A 5,764-nucleotide genomic window follows, 5' to 3' on the forward strand; every position below is an offset into this window, starting at 1 on the left:
AACTCTTCCTTAACGGAGATAATGGATTGGATTTATTCCTTGATCTTTTGAATTTCCAGCGTTGATTTATATTTTAATTTTACAACACACTTCCCAACGCACTCAATAGACAATACATCTGATAAGTATAGTTGATAATATTGTAGAGAAAAACGCGTGCGAGGAGACAGGGGTGAGAAAGACACATGGTATCATTGTTTAAAATACTGATGTGATTATCACTGCTAATTAAGGGTGATAATTTTGGTAAGAATAGAAAAGCGTGCGAGGAGAAAAGAAGAATTACTTATGGCATCATTGATTAAATAATATACATCTTCTTCTATCAATCATGAACATTATCATTCCCGCCTTTATTATTCAATATTAATATAATATGAGATGGTGATAGTCGATAGAGAACTGAATAAAATGCAAAAAATAACGTCGCCTTCTGTCTGGATTTATGAAAATGGAGGCCCAGGAATTTAGAAAATACTTACCGGATGAGAAACAGATGGTTTGTCGGATTTGTCGATATAAATGTGCCTTTAGTCCCCTGTCTAGAATTACACGCCACTCATTATCCTCATCTCATAACAAGAGTATGGATATTCATCTATAAAATCAATTTGACGATGAATACATCAAGTGAGACTTTAACTTTGATCTCACAACGATGCTTATTGCATGTAATATAAACTTCTCAATCGCTAATCATCTATGTTCAAAAAATTTATGGAGAAATACAAGGGTAAACATATCCCTTCCCGAGGAACCATCATTAAATTAATGGAGGATGTTGGTACTGATGTCATATATAGAAATACATATAAAAATGTTTTGAGTCATCCACACCAAATGATGATCATGTTATCAGTAAAAAGTATTTACGAATATCGAAATGGAACTCTGAATTTTGTACTATCTCACAGTAAGTATTCAATTTTTTTTAAATCTAACCATAAAATATGATTCTATTTTAGCTAAACATATCAAGAATTATGATACACAACTCAGTAAAGGGCAAAAACAACTGCTTAAATGGTCACAACAAGGGGTAGTAGCTTTGGATGGTTTGCAACTAGTTTGTCTGAGACTACTTACTTCGCTTTAAGACTTGGGTATGATAATTAGGTTTTCCAATATTACATAGTCAATAAATATTACTTTTTTATCACTAAAGGCTTAGCTATGGTTGATGGGCTCCAAGAAATGGTGTTCAGAAAACTCATAAAAGGCAAAAACAACTGTTTAAATGGTCACAACAACGAGGGTAGTTACATTGGGTGTTGCATTATAATTAACAATTTGTGTATATCCATCATGATAATAGTATGTTGTTATATAAGCATACCTAAATAACGGGAAAAATCTTTTTTGATGCTCTTAATAGGGAGTAATATCGCCGGACATTACTACATAATTAGCTTTTGCTCTAAATCTTTACGATGAATTTATTTATAACATTTTTTTATTATTATATTTATTGTCTAATTTTATGATTTTGACATTTACTTTATTATTAATAATTAGTTAGATCTCATCGGTAGAGATATATCTATCCTGTGCACAATTGTATATAGCAACTTCCACATGAAGAAGAGGGGTGATTATCTTTTGATTAAACTCCACGTCTCGCTTGTGTATTGCAACCTAAAGTTATGACATATTTAACTGAATTCCGATGTTAAAACAAGAAAAAATTATCTGGATCAATCTATTATTTCAATATTCTGTATTTATAATTTATTATTATTAATAGTTATATGATTTTAATTGTTTAATTTTGTATATTTAACTTAAATGTTTAATGGTTTATTTTTTAGTATGTAGATTATATTTAATTAAAGCCTTCTTTTTTAAACTTAGAGCTTCAAATATATTTCAAATACTCTACATTGTCGTTTCATTAGCTATTATTCTGAGAATAAGGTTCATAATGAATTACAATTTCATGGAGTGTGACGTCTTCAAATCTACTGTAACGGATAAAAAACGTCGAAGTCAATTATACGTAGTATATCTTCATTAAACATTTTGCTAATAAATACATTCATTATACCCTCAAAAATCATAATAAAGCAGGCAGATGATAATCACATCAGTATTTTAAACAATGATACCATATGTCTTTTTTCCCCCTCCTCCTTGCACGCGTTTTTCTCAACAATATTATCAACTATACCTATCACTTATCAGTAAGGGTGATAATTTTGGTAAGAATAGAAAAGCGTGCGAGGAGAAAAGAAGAAATACTTATGGCATCATTGATTAAATAATATACATCTTCTTCTATCAATCAAGAACGTTATCATTCCCGCCTTTATTATTCAATATTAATATAATATGAGATGGTGATAGTCGATAGAGAACTGAATAAAATCCCCAAAATAACGTCGCCTTCTGTCTGGATTTCTGAAAATGGAGGCCCAGGAATTTGGAAAATACTTACCGGATGAGAAACAGATGGTTTGTCGGATTTGTCGATATAAATGTGCCTTTGGTCTCCTATCTAGAATTACACGCCACTCATTATTCTCATATCAAGAGAATGGATATTCATCTAAAAAATCAAGTTAATGATGAATACATCAAGTCAGACTTTAACTCTGATCTCACAAAGATGCTTATTGCATGTAATATAACCTTATCAATTGCTAATCATCTATGTTCAAAAAATTTATGGAGAAATACACGAGTAAACCTATCCCTTCCCGAGGAGCCATCATTAAATTAATGGAGGATGTTGGTACTGATGTCATTTATAGAAATACATATAAAAATGTTTTGAGTCGTCCACACCAAATGACGATCAAGTTATCAGTAAAAAGAATAAAATATTTACTAATTTCGAAATGAAACTCTGAATTTTGTACTATCTAACAGTAAGTATTAAATCTTTTTTTAAATCTAACCCTAAAATATGATTCTATTTTAGCTAAACATATCAAGAATAATGATACACAACTCATTAAATAGTAAAAACAACTGCTTAAATGGTCACAACAACGGGGGTAGTAGCTTTGGATGGTTCGCAACTAGTTTGTCTAAGACTAGTTTCTTCACTTAAAGACTTGGGTATGATCATTAAGTTTTCCAATATTACATAGTCAATAAATATTACTTTTTTATCACTTAAGGCTTAGCTATGGTTGATAGGCTTCAAGAAATGGTGTTCAGAAAACTCATAAAAGGCAAAAACAACTGCTTAAATGGTCACAACAACGGGGGTAGTTGCATTGGTTGTAGCATTATAATTACCAATTGTGTATATATGTTGTTATATAAGCATAAATAGCGGAGAAAAAAATCTTTTTGATGCTCTTAATAAGGAGTAATATCGCCGGACATTACTACATAATTAGCTTTTGCTCTAAATCTTTACGATGTCATGTTAGAAAACTACAATAAGTCAAGAATGGTTGCCTGAATTGTCTTATCAGTTAAATTTGACTGCATGGATTAACTTTTCTTTTTTAGATAAATATGAAATAAATGAAAGTGGGATTCTAAAAGCTGTTCTTACTAAGATTGGAAGAAGATATTGATTTAAATCTAACATTATTTTATGATTTTGACATTTACTTTATTATTAATAATTATTAAAATCTCATCAGTAGAAATATATATATCCTGTGTACAATTGTATATGCAACTTGCACATAAGGAAAAGAGGTGATGATCTTTTTGATTAAACTCCACGTCTGGCTTGTATTTTGCAACCTCAAGTTATGACATATTGAACTGAATTCCGATGTTAGAACAAGAAGATATTATTTGGATCAATCTATTATTTCAATATTCTGTATTTATAATTTATTGTTATTATTAGTTATATGATTCTAATCGTTTAATTTTGTATATTTAACTTAAATGTATGATTGTTTATTTTTTAGTATGTAGATTATATTTAATTTAAGCCTTCTATTTTAAATTTGGAACTTGAAATATATTTCGAAATACTCTTATTTTGTCGTTTTATTAGTTATTTTTCTGAGAATATGGTTCACAATAAATTACTATTTCATGGAGTGTGACGTTTCCAAATCTACTGTAACGGATAAAAATCGTCTAAGTCAATTATACGTAGTATATCTTTATTAAACATTTTGCAAATAAATACTTTCGTTACACCCTCAAAAATCATAATAAAGCAGGCAACTGATAAATACTGATGTGATTATCAGTAAGGGTGATAATTTTGGTAAGAATAGAAAAGCGTGCGAGGAGAAGAGAAGAAATACTTATGGCATCATTGATTAAATAATATACATCTTCTTCTATCAATCTTGAACGTTATCATTCCCGCCTTTATTATTCAATATTAATATAATAATATTAGATGGGGATAGTCGATAGAGAACTGAATAAAATACCAAAAATAACGTCGCCTTCTGTCTGGATATCTGAAAATGGAGGCCTAGGAATTTGGAAAATACTTACCGGATGAAAAACAGATGGTTTGTCGGATTTGTCGATATAAATGTGCCTTTAGTCCCCTGTCTAGAATTACACGCCACTCATTATCCTCATCTCATAACAAGTATGGATATTCATCTATAAAATCAATTTAATGATGAATACATCAAGTCAGACTTTAACTTTGATCTCACAACGATGCTTATTGCATGTAATATACCTTATCCATTGCTAATCATCTACGTTCAAAAAAGTTTATGGAGAAAATACAAGGGTAAACATATCCCTTCCCAAGGAACCATCATTAAATTAATGGAGGATGTTGGTACTGATGTCATTTATAGAAATACATATAAAAATATTTTGAGTCATCCACACCAAATGACGATCAAGTTATCAGTAAAAAGTACAAAGTATTTACTAATTTCGAAATGGAACTCTGAATTTTGTACTATCTCACAGTAAGTATTCAATTTTTTTTTAAATCTAACCCTAAAATATGATTCTATTTTAGCTAAACATATCAAGAATTATGATACACAACTCAGTAAAGGGCAAAAACAACTGCTTAAATGTTCACAACAATGGGGTAGTAGCATTGGATGGTTTGCAACTAGTTTGTCTGAGACTACTTACTTCGCTTTAAGACTTGGGTATGATAATTAGGTTTTCCAATATTACATAGTCAATAAATATTACTTTTTTATCACTTAAGGCTTAGCTATGGTTGATGGGCTCCAAGAAATGGTGTTCAGAAAACTCATAAAAGGCAAAAACAACTGTTTAAATGTTCACAACAACGAGGGTAGTTACATTGGGTGTTGCATTATAATTAACAATTGTGTATATCCTTCATGATAATAGTATGTTGTCATATAAGCATACCTAAATAACGGGGAAAATCTTTTTGATGCTCTTAATAGGGAGTAATATCGCCGGACATTACTACATAATTAGCTTTTGCTCTAAATCTTTACGATTAATTTATTTCTAACATTTTTTTATTAATATATTTATTGTCTAATTTTATGATTTTGACATTTACTTTATTATTAATAATTAGTTAGATCTCATCGGTAGAGATATATCTATCCTGTACACAATTGTATATAGCAACTTCCACATGAAGAAGAGGGGTGATTATCTTTTTGATTAAACTCCACGTCTCGCTTGTTTATTGCAACCTAAAGTTATGACATATTTAACTGAATTCCGATGTTAAAACAAAAAAAATTATATGGATCAATCTATTATTTCAATATTCTGTATTTATAATTTATTATTATTAATAGTTATATGATTTTAATTGTTTAATTTTATATATTTAACTTAAATGTTTAATGGTTTATTTTTAGTATGTAGA

The 5,764-nt window shown here is 29.5% G+C and overlaps 3 long non-coding RNA genes across 4 annotated transcripts; all 3 read left to right on the forward strand.

Annotated features, from left to right (window-relative positions):
* The first annotated feature begins 224 nt into the window (after positions 1–224).
* Positions 225–1,871, forward strand: LOC139905417 (uncharacterized). Its single transcript, XR_011780128.1, has 3 exons — positions 225–913; positions 966–1,103; positions 1,166–1,871. It is a non-coding gene; the product is annotated as an uncharacterized lncRNA (long non-coding RNA).
* A 318-nt stretch (positions 1,872–2,189) lies between these two features.
* Positions 2,190–3,950, forward strand: LOC139905415 (uncharacterized). 2 transcript variants are annotated; one of them, XR_011780125.1, is made up of 3 exons: positions 2,190–2,867; positions 2,921–3,060; positions 3,123–3,950. It is a non-coding gene; the product is annotated as an uncharacterized lncRNA (long non-coding RNA). The 2 variants fall into 2 exon arrangements; XR_011780124.1 differs by having other exon boundaries at positions 2,190–3,060.
* A 738-nt stretch (positions 3,951–4,688) lies between these two features.
* Positions 4,689–5,304, forward strand: LOC139905418 (uncharacterized). The gene is made up of 3 exons (XR_011780129.1): positions 4,689–4,862; positions 4,916–5,054; positions 5,117–5,304. It is a non-coding gene; the product is annotated as an uncharacterized lncRNA (long non-coding RNA).
* The last annotated feature ends 460 nt before the right edge of the window (positions 5,305–5,764 follow it).

Source organism: Lepeophtheirus salmonis, chromosome 5 (assembly GCF_016086655.4).
Source record: "Lepeophtheirus salmonis chromosome 5, UVic_Lsal_1.4, whole genome shotgun sequence".
NCBI classification, from domain to species: domain Eukaryota; kingdom Metazoa; phylum Arthropoda; class Copepoda; order Siphonostomatoida; family Caligidae; genus Lepeophtheirus; species Lepeophtheirus salmonis.